General features: G+C 35.2%; 1 pseudogene; it reads right to left on the bottom strand.

Moving 5' to 3' along the window:
- Positions 1–4325: 4325 nt before the first annotated feature.
- Positions 4326–13435, bottom strand: LOC111376591 (annotated as a pseudogene).
- Between the last annotated feature and the right edge of the window lie 2196 nt (positions 13436–15631).

Raw genomic sequence — 15631 nt, 5'->3', positions numbered from 1 at the left:
TGGCGAGGGGACTTGACACTTGCATCATTCTTTGGCATTTCTATAACTCTTTCTTCCCCACCACCACCTATTATAGTCATTTGGCGCACTTCATCAGTGGGATCATATAAGATCAACACTGATGAATGTGTCGAGGATTGATTTACGAGTGGTAGAGGCATCATTAGGGATTACACTGGACGATGCATTAAGGCATTCTCAGCATCGTACTGCCCATGTTTGATTCGGAGGTCAAGATCAAAGCCGTACTGGATGGGATTCCATTGGCTAGGGAACTTGGACTCTCCGACATTTGGATAAAATTAGACTCTACTACGGCCATCCACTATATCACTAGAAGCAGAAGACCATGGGTTATTCAGGACATAATTAGATAGATCACAGACATCATAACCTTTGATAGAGACACAGTCTCGTACATCTACAGAGAAGGGAACCAAGTTATAGATTCTTTTGCTGCAGAGGGCTGGGATTATCGACGATATCAGTATTTTAGACTAGTTGACCTACCTCAACATATTAGGGCACTCGTATAGATTAACATACATAGATTGCCCAACATTAGATTTTCATTTTTTATACTTTAGTTGTTTTTATGCATATTATAAGGGAAGTAGTACTTCCTTATTTACTGATTTACATTTATTCTTTATCATTTACTTTCTTTGCAAAGTAAGTAGTACTTCCTCATTTATTGCTTTCTATGCTCCACATGTAATTATGGTATTTCTCCACCACAAGGAAGGGCATATTGATAAAACTAATGGATGTGTTGCCCCCCTTTTAACTATTTAAAAAAAAAAAGCTGACCTCTAAACCCTAACCCCTCAACTCTAAAAACCTAAGGCCTAAATCGTTAAACCAAAACCATAAACACAAACCCTAAACCAAAACTCTCCCCTTTCTCTCTAAAATGGGAGAAGAACTTCATAACAGCAATATTCTTTGTAACACCCCAACCCCTAGTGGACCGGAACGCTACTTACTTTACTTAGCTTAACCGGTGGTATAGTAACAAGTGTATACGTTTTAGCGGAAGCTTACATCTTCGGATAATAATTTAAATAACAATACTTCAAATACTTTAAACAAAAACACTGGATCATTTTTTAAAACAACAAAATGTAATTTATTTGAAGAAAACATAACTTGTTCTCGCATTCTGCGTTATTCAAAACTTTAAAGAAATAACATTGGAAAATATTTCATAAAAATAAATTCAAATCACTTATTCACCGAATTTCCATGGGCTCATTGCATCACTCTCCATCTTCTCCTCCATCCATGCTCGAGGTAGAATTTCTTCAATCTGTAGAGATGGGATAAAACTCGTGAGTTGAAAAACTCAATAGGTGTCATAGGTGCATTAGTGATCAAGCTATACATTTCAAAATATTAACTTTATAACTTTTCATACATGTCGTACCCAGAGGCACCATTTGACATGAAGGGGTATGCCGTACCCGAGGGCACCATTTGACATACGAACATTTCTTCAACATAGAGGGGTATGCCGTACCGGAGTACCATTTGACATATAACCATTAACATAGAGGGATATGCCGTACCGGAGTACCATTTGACATACAAGCATTAACATGAATCAAAACTTATAACTTAACACGATTAAATACATTGCACCTCTACCTACCTTGATTGATGCTTTTGAAACTTTGAAAACTTGAATTGAAAACTTCGATGAAACTTGGACGTTGAAAGAAATGCACTCCTTGGATGTTTGAAAATAGTAGAGAATTGATGCTTGAAAACACTTCTTAAACTTCTAGGAAAAATAGTTTTCCTCCCTCTCTTTTTCTCTCTTGGAAACTCTTTCTTTAGTATGTAAAAGCTCTTGCTTTTGTTGTGAGAAAAAATGAGTGAAATGAGGTCTCTATTTATAGGTAAATATTCCATAACTTAAAGCAAATGAAGGGTCAAATTTCATTTAAGAGAGAAAACATGGGTGCCATTTAAGTTTGAGGTTAAATGCTTCAATTTAGTGGGGTTTTTATTGCCAAAAACGTGGGTGGCCCTTTGAGAAAATAATTGATGAAAATAAATATTTAAATTCTAGAGAAAAACGAGAATTTTCACTTCAGGCAGTTTCGGTCGACCGGTTGTAGTCCGGTTGACACTGCACTGTCTTCAGTGTTTCTATCATGACTTCTTCTCCCAATATCCGATTGAGATAATTCAAAGTGCATTGGAAAGCTAACTCAAAGAGCTACATCTTTTATTTAGATATCATTTTGCAAATCGAATGTTTCCTATGTCGAAAATGGGTCTCAAATGAGACTAAAAATCTGAAGTATACTTTAGTCATCCAATATTCATGTCTTAGTGCCACTAAGGTGTCTAGAATTATTTGGGGCTCTACATTCTTGTCCCACCACTGTTAAACGTCACCCAAATTGATGATAAGGCACTTCCAAAAACATCCAAAACTGATTTTTAGAAACAAACAATAGTTTCGGCAGCTTTTGGATTGGATTAAACACAAAAAATATGGGCACACATCCCAATGCATCCATCTCGAGCACTTTCAGTCAAATGTTGGCGACAAGACCACCACCAATGAACTCGGAAGGCCCAAAAATCCCTGGTATGGTGTCTCCGACGTCGAATTTGGTCGAAATCACAACCTCGATTCTCGTGCAGTCAAATATTGAGATTTCAATTAATCCCTATGCAGACCTCCAACAACTTCATACACTAGATATTTATCTTTCCCATCAAACTTACTACCATTCTTCAAAAAATCATCAAAATCAGAATACGGATGCGCCTAATTTAGGTCCAAATGTAAATAGAGAGATTATCAAAAAATTTCAATTTTGACCAGTGCAAACCTCACCTCGAGATACTTGCCTGACTGTGTTAATCAGGACATATTTTCTTTTCAAACTAGGAAATTTCATAATTTTCTAACTTCAAATGATTTTGGTCAGAAAACGGGACTTCTGGTGACCGGTCGATGGACTTTCAGTAGGCCTCCAACAACTTTTGATCAAAATATTCATTTAGTTAATCTAAGTTCATTTTCACCCTTAGTTTTCCCATATGAGGCTTAGACAATGCTTAATCAGGGTTAAAAAAACCTATGCTACTGTAGTTTCTGGCCATCCGGGCCTATCTCATGCTGAAAATGAGCTCACGAAACTCATTTGCATCCGTCCTATAGGCCACAAATGACTCGTCGAATGCTGGGTTTGCTATCAAGGAATAGTTTAAACATATGGGTGAACCGACGGTTGATTTGACTAACTCGAAGGAGGCTACTTAGTTGATCCCTAAAAGTACTCGCTTGTAGGGAAATTTTCCCATCGTAAGCCGACCATGAGGAAGGTACATGAGATTTTTTCTAAGTTTGGATTCCATGGTAGCTTTAAGGTGGGATTGATTGATACTGCATATATACTTATCTACCTTACAAATGAGGAGGACTATAACAGGCTATTTCTCAAGCCATCCTTGTATATCGATGGGTATCCAATGAGAATCCTTAAGAGGACATGTGATTTTGGACCAGAGCAGGAGACCCCAATAGTTCTCGTATGGGTTTCATTCTCTTTGCTTCCGGCACACTTCCATGCCAAAAGGTTCATTTTTGCTTTATCTAGGACAATGGAAATACTAATAAGGATCGATGAAGCCACCTCAGACTTGAGACGACCTAGTGAGGCTATAGTATGCATTGAGGTAAATTTGGAGCTTAGATTGCCTAATAGGTTTTGGATTAAGTAAAGCGGTAATCGTGGATTATGGAGATAGTCATTTATGAGAAGTGGCTAGTTTTTTGCTTCAGTTGTAGACATATAGACCACTTTTATGATAAGTGCACTTCTAAGAAACCTCATTCCCCCTTAATTGTTGTGCCTCTCCCTGTTCAACCCCCTCCTCTTGTTATGACCACTACTAGTAAGGTCAAAAAGGTTAAAGATAATGTGATGGTTGTGAAGCCAAGGAAGCAATTTTAGCATTGCCTACTATGTTCTCCACTACTCCAGCCACAGTTAGGATAAAATCAGTATCTACATCGGTAGTTCCTACTATGACCCCCATGATATTTTCTCCAGAGGTACCACTAGTTACTCTTTTAGCTACACAGCCTACGCTAAAGGGGTCTATCGAGGTTCTCCTCCCCCCTGCTATCACTACTATGGTTGTTACTCCTCTCACATTATTGAGGCACCAACTCAGCCAACAATATCAATTTTCCTTGTTTGGGGATACATACAAAGGGTACTCAATCATCACAAGGATCAGGATCCACCTTACCAATTAGTACAGGGACAGTAGACCCAACACCACCACCATTTATTCATTTAGTTACTAAGCCTACTCCAGAGGCTCCTTTTGAGGTACCTACTTCTCCTATTATCACTACCATATCTCTTATTCACACCCCTACTACTGAGGCACCTCCTGAGCAGACATAGATCAGTTCTCCACTAGTGAAGACAAACACAAATAGTACTCAGTCAGCATAGGGATCAGGTACAATGACAGTTCTTCATACCACTATTGCACAAGCACTATTGGCTGAGATTGGCTCCGAGCGGTACGGTGACAAGTATATGTTGATTGATCATTTTATGAAAGACAACGGAATAAAAGTCAGATCTACCATTTGATTTGCCATTGAAGACTTAGTTTTCAAGTGCTTTAGTAAGGGATCTTCTGTGAGTAAGACTCATATTCATACACTGTTGCCTAGTCCTTCTATCATGGCTCCTACACAAAATAAGTTGAAAGAACATATACAAAGAGACATGGATGGCATGGGCCTTGAAGACTATGTGCAAAATGTAGAGGACAATATACCTACAGTCAACAGATCACTCTCCCATGTTTTAGATGTTTTAGCATAGAGCACCATGAGATCAGATGCACCTGCGATTAACACCAAGGGATCGGATGCACATGTTTTTCACCTAACATGTGTACCATCATCTAGACAACATTTTTCACCTAGAGAGGCCCCTTTACGCAAACGAGACCCCTTTCCAACAAGCGAGCCAGACTACACAGACCACTATGATCCCAAAATGTTTTAGACCGAGCATGACCCGATCGATGTCTATGTACTATCACCTGAAGATTTACCCTCGAGAATACCCTTGAGTAGTTTTGGTGCGTGCTATCGTCGGCACTCCAAATTAAAACCTATACTTCTTAAAATTAATATAGTAGTGGAAGTAAGGGTCGATCCCATGAAGAGTGATTAATTTACTTTTTGATGCAATATTAACTAGGAAAAAGCTATTGGTACATAATCTAGTGTACCTAACAGTGTACCACCTCTCACATGAGGGTGGGACCCACATGAATAAAATATTCGAGTGGGTCCCCTCATGTGAGAGGTGGTATACCCTTAGGTACAAATGATTATGTACCAATAGCAAATCCCTATTAACTAATGGAGGGTTTTGGTTTTCTTGAAATAATCCAAATCACCAAATTAAATAGAAGCAATAAAACAAACATTGATCTAAGTCAACATCCACCGTTGGAAATTAATAACCGGTCATTAATCCACAAATTATCATCAATTCATAATTGTAGCATTCATTGTGAAAAATAAATTTCTCATTCAAAACAATTTTCCTATTCCTTCTTAGTTTTAATTAATTAGAAACAAACAATTTAATTAATCCCCATTATCAAACAATCCTAGATAAGCTCGAGAATTTAATTTAATAATGGCTTTTCGAATTAGATAAATCAATGAACTAGATAACACAAGCCAAGCATTTGCATTTAACCTAGATAAATCTTCTCCCTAAGATTTAATAATTTCCAATCAGCAAACTATCAATCTTAGTTGCTTTATAAGTTAAACTAATCGACAATTACAATTAGCTGTAGATTGTTGAGATTAATAAACTAGCGTGCACTCTAGAAATTAAACACAAAAATCATAAAAATAATTGCAGAAGAAGATTTAATACTAAACATATGAATTAATCAATAAAAATAAGGTGAATCTCACAGTTATAATTGTTCCAAGGCTTCCATCTCCTTAGATCAAGCAAAAGAAATTAGTTGCACATCATATATCTTGAGCACAAAGAAAGAAAAATAGGGTCGGGGGCGTTCTCCTGTTTTGAACGAGATTTGGGGCTTATAAATGGTGTACAAGATTTGTTTCCATAAGTATTTGATTCAAATTAAGAAACTAAAAATCGCGTGTCGAAAGTGAACTATGCGACCGTATAGTTATAAGTGTTCGATCACATAGAACAATGATTTGCAGTCCAAAAGTTCTCTGAAGGTCAGAGTGCGGCCGCATTGGTTCTGAACTATGCGACCGCATAGAACAACCTTTTTTCCGCCGGATAGCTTTCAGTATTTTGATTGTAACTTTCATTCTCGATGTTTGATTGAGGTGATTCAAAGTGAGTTGGAAAGATAACTCAAAGGAATACAACTTTTCTTCAGATGTCATCTTCTAAATCGATTGTTTACCATGTCAAAAAGGGGTCCCAATATGATGCTGAAAATCGATGCATAACCTTTTCGATTGAAAATTGATGTGTGATTGTACTTTAACTATATTTTATCCCTTTGACTTCTTTCCTCATCCACTTGACCTCTCGCACTCTTGAACCTTCATTACATTGCTCGTCTCATCTAGGGATTATTTATAACTTGATCCTTGAGCTTTCATCTTCTCTTTTCTTAGTCTATTTTTCTTGTTTTCCCTCTTCTGACACTTTAAGTCTTCCATCAATTGACTTTAAAATCTTTCACTCCTTTATTTCTGGTTCAACTTTTGGATATTTGCATTTTAGTCCTTGAACTTTTGATTTCTTTCATTGAGGTCCTTTTTCGTTCTTTCCTTCTATCTTATGCCATGATCATCCAAATGCAACCTAAATCACAATATAAGGGTACTTAGCATATTTAGGTATTAATTATTCATAAAAATGCAAGAATTAATGGATGTAAATCACGATATTTCATGTCTTATCAAGTTTTCACTAGTTTTTGGTCATGTCTCGTTTATTGTTGATTGCAATTTATTTGGAGATATTTGTTGCAATTTACATTTATTGGAGGTCATGTCTATGCCCTACTTTATTTGTACTTTTTATGACATAAAATAAGCCACACTAATGGTATTTGCTTAAAAAAATCCTAAACCATAAACTCGCAATCCTCTACATCACCAAAGGTGGAGGACCATGGGCTATTTAGGGCATACTCAAACAAATTATAGACATCATATTCTTCGACAAAGAGGAAAACTAGGTTGCAGATATTCTTACTGCAGAGGCCTGGGATTATCGATAATATCAAGTTTTTGGACCAATTGACATACCTCGACATATTAAGGCACTCATACAAATTGACAGACATGGGCCGCCCAACATTAGAATTTGATTTTTTATTCTTTAGTGGCATTTGTTCGTATTGTAAAGGAAGTAGTAGTTCCTTGTTTATTGCTTTACATTTGTTCTTTATCATTTGCTTTCTTTGTAAAGGAAATAATACTTCCTTATTTATTGCTTTCAATGTTTCCACATGTAAAAATGGTATTTCTACGCCATAAGTGAGAGTATATTAATAAAACTAATGGAGATACTGCCCTCCTTGAACTAAAAAAAGAAAAAAAAAACCCTGAACTCCATACCCTAAACCCTATGGTCAATGATTATCTACTTAAATGAGGATGGTGATGAAGAGTTTATTATGGGGTTTGATTGGAATCTTTGACCGCAGTAGCAGTGGTGATGGTGATGGTGGTAGTGGTGGAGAATGGTAGTTATGACGGTCGTAGAAGACATTTGGCAATGGTATAATTCCTTGTAGTAGTTGCAATAATGGTGCAAGAACGTTTGGTTGTAACACAATGATGGTGATAGTTATGTTAGTGTAAGATGGTATGTTATCATTGGCGAGAAGATGTATGTGTTGGTAATGAATGTTACAGTTATTCATGGTAGTGATGGTGTATCAATAAATATAAGTGGTGTTGAGGATGGCGATTGTGGTTATGGTTGCGGTAACGGTGAGGTGGAGATGATTGTGCAACACTTAATGTTATAAGTAATGGTGATGATAGAAATAAACAAAAATATGCTTGTAACACACTGTTATAAGTTGTGATAGTGTTGATGGTGGTAGCAACTGTGGAAACAAAATTGTGTAACATAACACAGCATAATGTATCTCACGATGTCATAAAATGTAATGTAAAAAATTAAAATAAAAGCTAAATTTGATCTAGTGATTTCTGACGATGGTCAATGGTAGCTACTTAAATGAGGATGGTGACGATGAGTTTATTATGGATTTTGGGTGGATTCTTTGACTGTAGTAGCAGTGATGATGGTGACGATAGTCGTGGTGGAGGATGGTGGTTGTAACGGTTGTGTGGACATTTTGGCTACGGTTAGGTAAGAGGTGATGATAAAATTCCTTGTAGTGGTTGCAATGATGGTGTAAGAACCTTTTGGTTGTATCGTGATGATGGTGATAGTAACATTAGTATAACATGGTATTTAACATTGGTGAGAAGATGTATGTGATGGTAGTGTAGTATAATAGTGAATGTTACAATTACTCGTGTTAGTGATGGTGTATCAATGAATATAAGTGGTGGTGTGGGTGGCGATTGTGATTGTGGTTGTGGTTGCAATGATGGTAAGGTGGCGATGAGGTTGTATCACTAAATATTTTAAGTAATGGTGATGATAGAAATAAGCAAAAATATGTAACACAATGTTATAAGTTGTGATAGTGACGATGGTGGTTAGCAGTTGTGGAAACAAAATTGTGTAACATAATACAGCATAATGTAGCTCACCATGTCAGAAAATGAAATGTAAAAAAGTTATTTGGACAAAAAAGGGGGGAATTCATACACACCTCTTGTGATTTCGAACTGCATTTAATGTAAGCGGGCGAGCTGATCAATTTTCTCAGATCCTCCCCCTGGAAGTTTTAAAATGCAAGTACAACTTTGACTTGGGAGATTGAAAACCAATAAAAATAAACCATACTCAAAATGAACAAATTCTGCAGTATTCACCTAAGCTGTAGTGATTGATACAGCACCTGGATGGTCGATGAAGAACTGTTTGTCATCCCGAATATCTAAATAAAAGATTATTATAAATTATGGATAACTAGATCCTTCTTATTAACAAATTATGAACAATATGCACATCTAAACTTTAATAACTAGGGATAGGTAATATAAAAGGTTGCTGCGAAGTTAATCTACTTGTCTCACACGACTTCTTTCAGCCTTTAAAGTAAGTTTTGTGAGCCAGCATATTCAATCAGGGGTGGATCCAGCACCTGACGAGCCGGTGCGGTTGCCCGTGCTAGATCCGCCAGGGAGAAATTTAGTGAAGGTTTATGTTAAATATTTATCTATATATGTTTTGTGTAGTAGATTCAACAAAACTGGCATGTAGATGGTGTGGTTGCTTCCTCTCTTTACATTAAAGAGATACACGAGTTCGATTCCCTTCGCCGACACTATGCTGTTTAATTTTTAAACACGATAATTAAATATTAATAAATGATTGTACCAACCTCCATGAAACTGTGGGTAGCTCATTGGTAGAGGGGTTATTCTTTGTATGTAAAACGTATGGGGTTCAATCCATATCCATCCACTTTTTTGTTTACCTTTTTGTTACAATAAATAATAACTAAACAACTATAGTTTTCATTTTCAAAATAATTTCTTTAAAAAATTTATTCACTCAAATTATTACTTCATAATATCGATACATTTATCATTATGTTTAATCAATTTATTTTATAAAATTCAAATTTGGACAATCTAAGAATTGCTCTTTGAGAAGCAAATGAAAGGCTTTCATAAAAATTCTCGTAGAATCGAGAATGAAATTTTCATTCTGTACATGCCAGATCATGAATTAGCCATCGACATTCTTTTGGTCAACGGCCCCCATTTCTTCCCAATGATCTTCCCTTTCTGTTGGGCACTTACATCAATCAGTCGATACTATTCTTTTAAGAGTTCGAAAAATAAATTTATTTTGGGGTAAAAAATAATTATAGCTCTAAAAATCATTGTTTTCAAAATTTGGTTTTGGTGTTATTTTTTATTTATGACTTATAACTCATGAATAATGATTTATGTTCGATGAGTTAATTGGCAATTTGGCATTAAAATGAGAATTGTGGATATATGGTTGGGATAAATAATGTATATAGTATGAGTCATTGAGTTAAGAATTATAATTTATCATTTATGAGTTTTGATTTGTCATTTGGGAATTAGTGTTTAGGAATTTAGGATAAGTGAAAAAAAAATCAATTGAGAAGATGTTGGGCTAAATTCAACCATGTATGCTTTGTTTTTTAATCAATTCCAATTGGGAAAAACAAAATTGAGACAATTTTGCAGGTTATTGAACGATTTTTTCAACCAAAACAAAAGTCCATATCTATTTATTCTAATTCTAGTAGTCCTTCTACTTCTTTTAATTATAGTCCATACGATTTTTTGAATATTATTTAATTAAATTTTAATAAACGACCTTGTTTCACTATCACGGATGTTGACAGTGAACGTTCAACATTCTTGGTCCGCTCTAGCTGAACTCAGGGGCGGAGCCATTCACAGTCCAGTGCGGGCAAATGCCCGCACTGGACTTTTGAACTTCGCCCCAGCTCTCAAAGCCTTGGAAGAAGATAAACCAGATGAGGCATATGTAGGGCGAAGCCACTTAAGGACCAGCACCAGACCCGCACTGGAATTTTCGGTACTGAAATCTTCAGCTGGAGTTGAAGACAGGATTTTGGCCAGCGAAGTGTCGCTGCCTCGCCTGCTACCAGAATAAGGTTGGATGTAGCCAGTAGCCTAAAACAACCATTGTTGCAGTCTCCATAAACACGAACGCAGAGTGGAAGCCTGGAAGAAGAAGGTAGATGAATTTTTTGGCCAGTTTTTAAATTGTTTTTCTAGCTTGTAGGCCTTTTTTGTTGGGTTTTTTTTTTTTTTTTTCAAATGAGCCCATATTCATAGCACATCCTTGTTTGGCCGTGAAATTATTACCCAGAAACCAAATCAACCCTATCCCTATGTCTCTCTCCCGCTGCTGCCCTTGAGGCCATCGATTCGGCAACACCAAGCTTTCTTCAACCTTGTGAGTTGTATTTGCTGCAGCTGAGTCGTCGAAGCCGATCCTCCGCCCTTCGCCACTGCTGCTGTAAGCCTCTCTCTCTTTATTTTTTTTTTAGTTCATTTTTTATGCCATTTTTATTGGGGAATAATTTATGATTTTGATTTATGCTTTATGATTGCGACCTTGCTGAGGTTTATAATTTATGATTTCTTGTAGTCATTGTAGAATATGGAGATTTAAGTCACTAGACATTGATTCTGTGAAATTTTTCGGATGATTTTCTTATTTGTAAATTTTTGGAGGCTTGGTATTTTAATATTTACGGATGATTCTTGCTGAAATTGTGGCCTCGTATTATGAATTTCTAATAATTGATGACTCTTTCGGGTGCTTTGTTTGGCACTATCATTAGCAGAAGTGGGAACTAGAGTGAGAAACAGTAGCAACAGCCAGAGAAGTAGGGACTAAAAAGCGGACTAAAAAAATTCCTGTAGGCTATAGTTGATATATAAAATTGTGCCCGCACTGGATGTAAACCCTGGCTCCGCCCCTGGCTGAACTCAAAGCCTAGATTCGTCCCTGTATGCAATCGCCATGCACAAAGCATCTTGAGGCTACGTATAGATGTTTGAGTCATTAGAAAGGCATTCCAGATAAAAGGTTTATTATTTAGATTGTAGTCTACAAGAATGATGATTGGGCATTCAATCTACAGGAATGCTGAATGGGCAGGTTAATTTCTAACAGATGGTCTACATCAGTGTATTGTGCCTTCAAGGGGGCAACATGGTTACATTAAGAGAGAGAGATATCTGCGACTTTTCCTGAAGTAGAAGCTATTCCTATAGCTTGTAAAATTGTGAGCTTATGTGGGTAGAAAGTTGCTAAAGATAAAGCCACCATTGTATTGCTCATAACCCTTCTCAGTATGACCAAAGTAAGCACACTGGGGGTAATGAATATTTTATTAAAGAAAAGCAAGGAGGTATTATTTGCACCTTGAGACTTAAGTAGAGAGAATGAGAAGATTATTTTTTATTATATTCATTCAAATTTCTTACTATTAATTTTGTTTTCTTTTTCATCAATTGATATGTTCAGTGTATTTGATTTTCACCATATAAAAACATGTACTTGAGTATGGTATAATATGATATACAGAAGCGGTCTCGTAATCACATCATGCAGAGATAAGAATCTGTTTCATTGTCTATATGAAAAGGAATTCAATTACCAAGTTTTGTGCCAACAAGAATTATAGGAACGCCAGAGGTACAATGCTTCAATCCAGGGATCCACTGGGAAAATAAGCCAAAGCAGAAATAATCTATTAAGCATAAAGAAACAGTTGTAGGTAATCCTAGAAAGTCCAATCGTGTACAAAGAAAAATAAAATCTTATAAAAGTCTATCAAAGTCGTACCTTCTTGGAAACATTTTCATAGATGACCTTACTAATGAGAGAAAATACCAAAATGAAGACATCAGCTCCGCGATAGCTCAAAGGTCTTAATCTATTATAGTCCTCCTGCCCTGTTCTAAAAAAAAAATGCAGGTTAATAAAGAAATTCTTACACATCTGGGTATTCGTTTGTGTGTAAATCCCCGAAACTATCAGGAAAGATTTTGCTAGCGTTTACCAGCAGTATGCCACAGGCCTAGATTAACAGTGGCACCATTGACCACCACATTCGCACTGAAATTATCGAACAGAGTAGGCACATAGTCCTGATTCATTGATAAGGAAAAATGAAAGCAATAAAACAGGTGATCAATTTGAGAAAAAAGATACTGTATCCAAAATGAATCGAGTGCAAATCAAATAATAAATAAGAGATAAAAGCATGATAACATAGCATATATCAGAAACAACAATCTGCACCTAATTGTTACAAGGTCTGTGATAAACATTCATATCTTAAACGTACTAATGTAAACAAGATTTGCATGTGAAGAAAACTCTCTTCATTTGAATATGAATATCAAAAAGAGCATTTTCCCTGAATTTTCCTTATTCTGGTGATATAATTCAGAAACTAATCCAGGAAACAAAAACTCAAAACAAATGCATGCTGTAATAACCTCGAGCTAAAATTTATCCCTTGCAACCCTTAAATCATTCCTAAAAAAAACTTAACTTTACAATTTTTTTTGAATATAGTAATTATGAACAATGAGTATATGAATAGGGCAATAGAATCACAAGAAAGAAAGGTGACAAATCGTTGGAAAGGTATTACTGGTATAGGAAATCAAGAGACAGGTCTTGCCAACAGCACCATCGCCTACAGTGACACACTTTATAAATCTGGAAGCGCTCATTGTTTTCAAATTCCCCTCTCCCTCTCTCTACCCTTTCAGATCTTCTCCATAAGATCTGATGCGTCCTGACGTTATTACCTACTAATTCTATATTGACGTGTAAATACACGTACTTTTTGCTTTATCTACCTTCGATAAATCTGTTACCATTAGAAAATCCTTACCCAGATCGTAAAAAGGGTGTTTAAAGAATGGGAATGAAAAAATGGAGAATGGAGACTCAAAAGTTTGCAAGGGAAAACTGTGTTATTCACCCTGGAAATAATGCTAATTAGGGGTGGGCGCGGGTCAGTTCGGTTCTCTAGAACCGAACCGAATCAAAATTTTCGAGTATCTAGTAAATGGAACCGTTAGGTCCAAATATAAATATGAAACCGTTCGGATTCGGTTCCGTTCGGTTCTGTGCTATAATTAAATTTTTTAACATTTATAACAACATTATATAAATACAACTAATGATATATTCAATGATTTTGGAATGTCAGAGACTAATAGACTACCTTGTTCAAATGATCGCTACGGTCAAAGTTTCGATCGGCGGAGGTCACAACTTCAATCGGAGGTCACAGTATCGGCCGACGATTGTATAGGTTTTGGAATATTAGCGAGCTGGGAGAGTGAGTACGAGAGTCGAGACAACGTTATGCACTTTAGTGTAGGTGTTTAGGGTTATTTAGTTGATTGAATCTTGTTGGGCTAAGAAATGAAACCATAAAATGGATAATTGGGCCAAAAATTAAAAAATTAGAAATGAAACAAATTATTGGGCCAAAAATTTGGATTTAGAAATTGTTAATTTGTTAATTTGTTTAGAAAAAATTAAAACTAAAATATTTTGATTTACTCGATATAAAAAAAAAATAGAAAGATTCGGTTCTTCGATTCTTGGTCTAGAACTGAGAATCGAACCTTACCCGTCGGTTCTCAATTCAGATACCCGTCCGGGTATTTAATTTGATAAGAATCATCGGGTTCGATTCGGTTCGATTCGGGTTCGGTCGATTTGGTTCGAGAGATTTGCCCAACCCTAATGCTAATGAACCGTTCTCCATTCAAAAAAGTATTATACTATTTGTACAAAGTGTGTTTACAAATTTGATTGACAATATTAAGTGTCAGCAAAATTCAAGCTATTGATTTCTAATTATTAAAAAATCTGTTTTTAAAAGGATTGACGTAGATATTACTTTGTCAACTAAGTTTGTAACCAAACTTTCTACCTATAACATATATTATCTAAAAAATGGTACAGTTACTAATTTGTTGCTTTCTATTTGCCTATTTTTTTCTATGCTTTTCTCGTTCGTTATCTACAATATATTAAAAATGAGGATGGTGGAGAAACTTTTAAATACCAAATATACCCCTACATATTCAACTATATGCCCACTATACCCTCATAATTAGAATACTAATTTAATTAGTACTTATCATTTGGTTTAGAATTAATATAATATAAGGAGTGAAATATTTTGTCATTTTGAATTGGAATCAATATAAGAAGTGAAACTAATATTCAATTGTATTAAAAACGAAAAAAAATACAAAAAAATATTAAAAAAATCAGTGACTTATTATTCAATTGATCATTTTGTTCTTACAATTTTTATTTTCTACCAACAAATCAATTTTAATTTTTCATCAGCAAAACCCTTATTAATCTTCAAGATTTACATTATAATTCATGCAATGAGTTTTTATTTTTCATCAACAGAGCAATTTTTAATCTTCGTATTTTACATTATAATTCATCCATTGAGTTAATGTTTAATTGAGGTTATAAATATTTTAAAGGTTGCATTAATATATTAATAAGGACATTCAATGAATAAAAAAGAAATTACACACAGAAATTCAATGCCTAACAAAGCCCTTATTACCAATTTAATTAATATTTATCATTTGATTTAGAATTAATATTAATGGTGAAATATTTAATTGATATTTATCATTGGGTTGGAATTAATATAAGGAGTAAAATTGACATTCAATTATTTAAAAAAAAAATCAACAAAAATTTAGTGATTTATCATTCAATTCAGTATTTTGTTTTTACAATTTTTATTTTTCATCAACAAAGTAATTTCTTATTTTTCATCAACAAAACCCTTATTAATCTTCATAATTTACATTATAATCCATCCATTAGGTTATTTTTAAATTGAGGTTACAAAATTGAAAGGTTGCATTAATGTA

The sequence above is a fragment of the Olea europaea genome, unplaced genomic scaffold (assembly GCF_002742605.1).
Source record: "Olea europaea var. sylvestris unplaced genomic scaffold, O_europaea_v1 scaffold1527, whole genome shotgun sequence".
NCBI classification, from domain to species: Eukaryota; Viridiplantae; Streptophyta; class Magnoliopsida; order Lamiales; family Oleaceae; genus Olea; species Olea europaea.
This window is presented reverse-complemented; position numbering and strand designations above follow the sequence as displayed.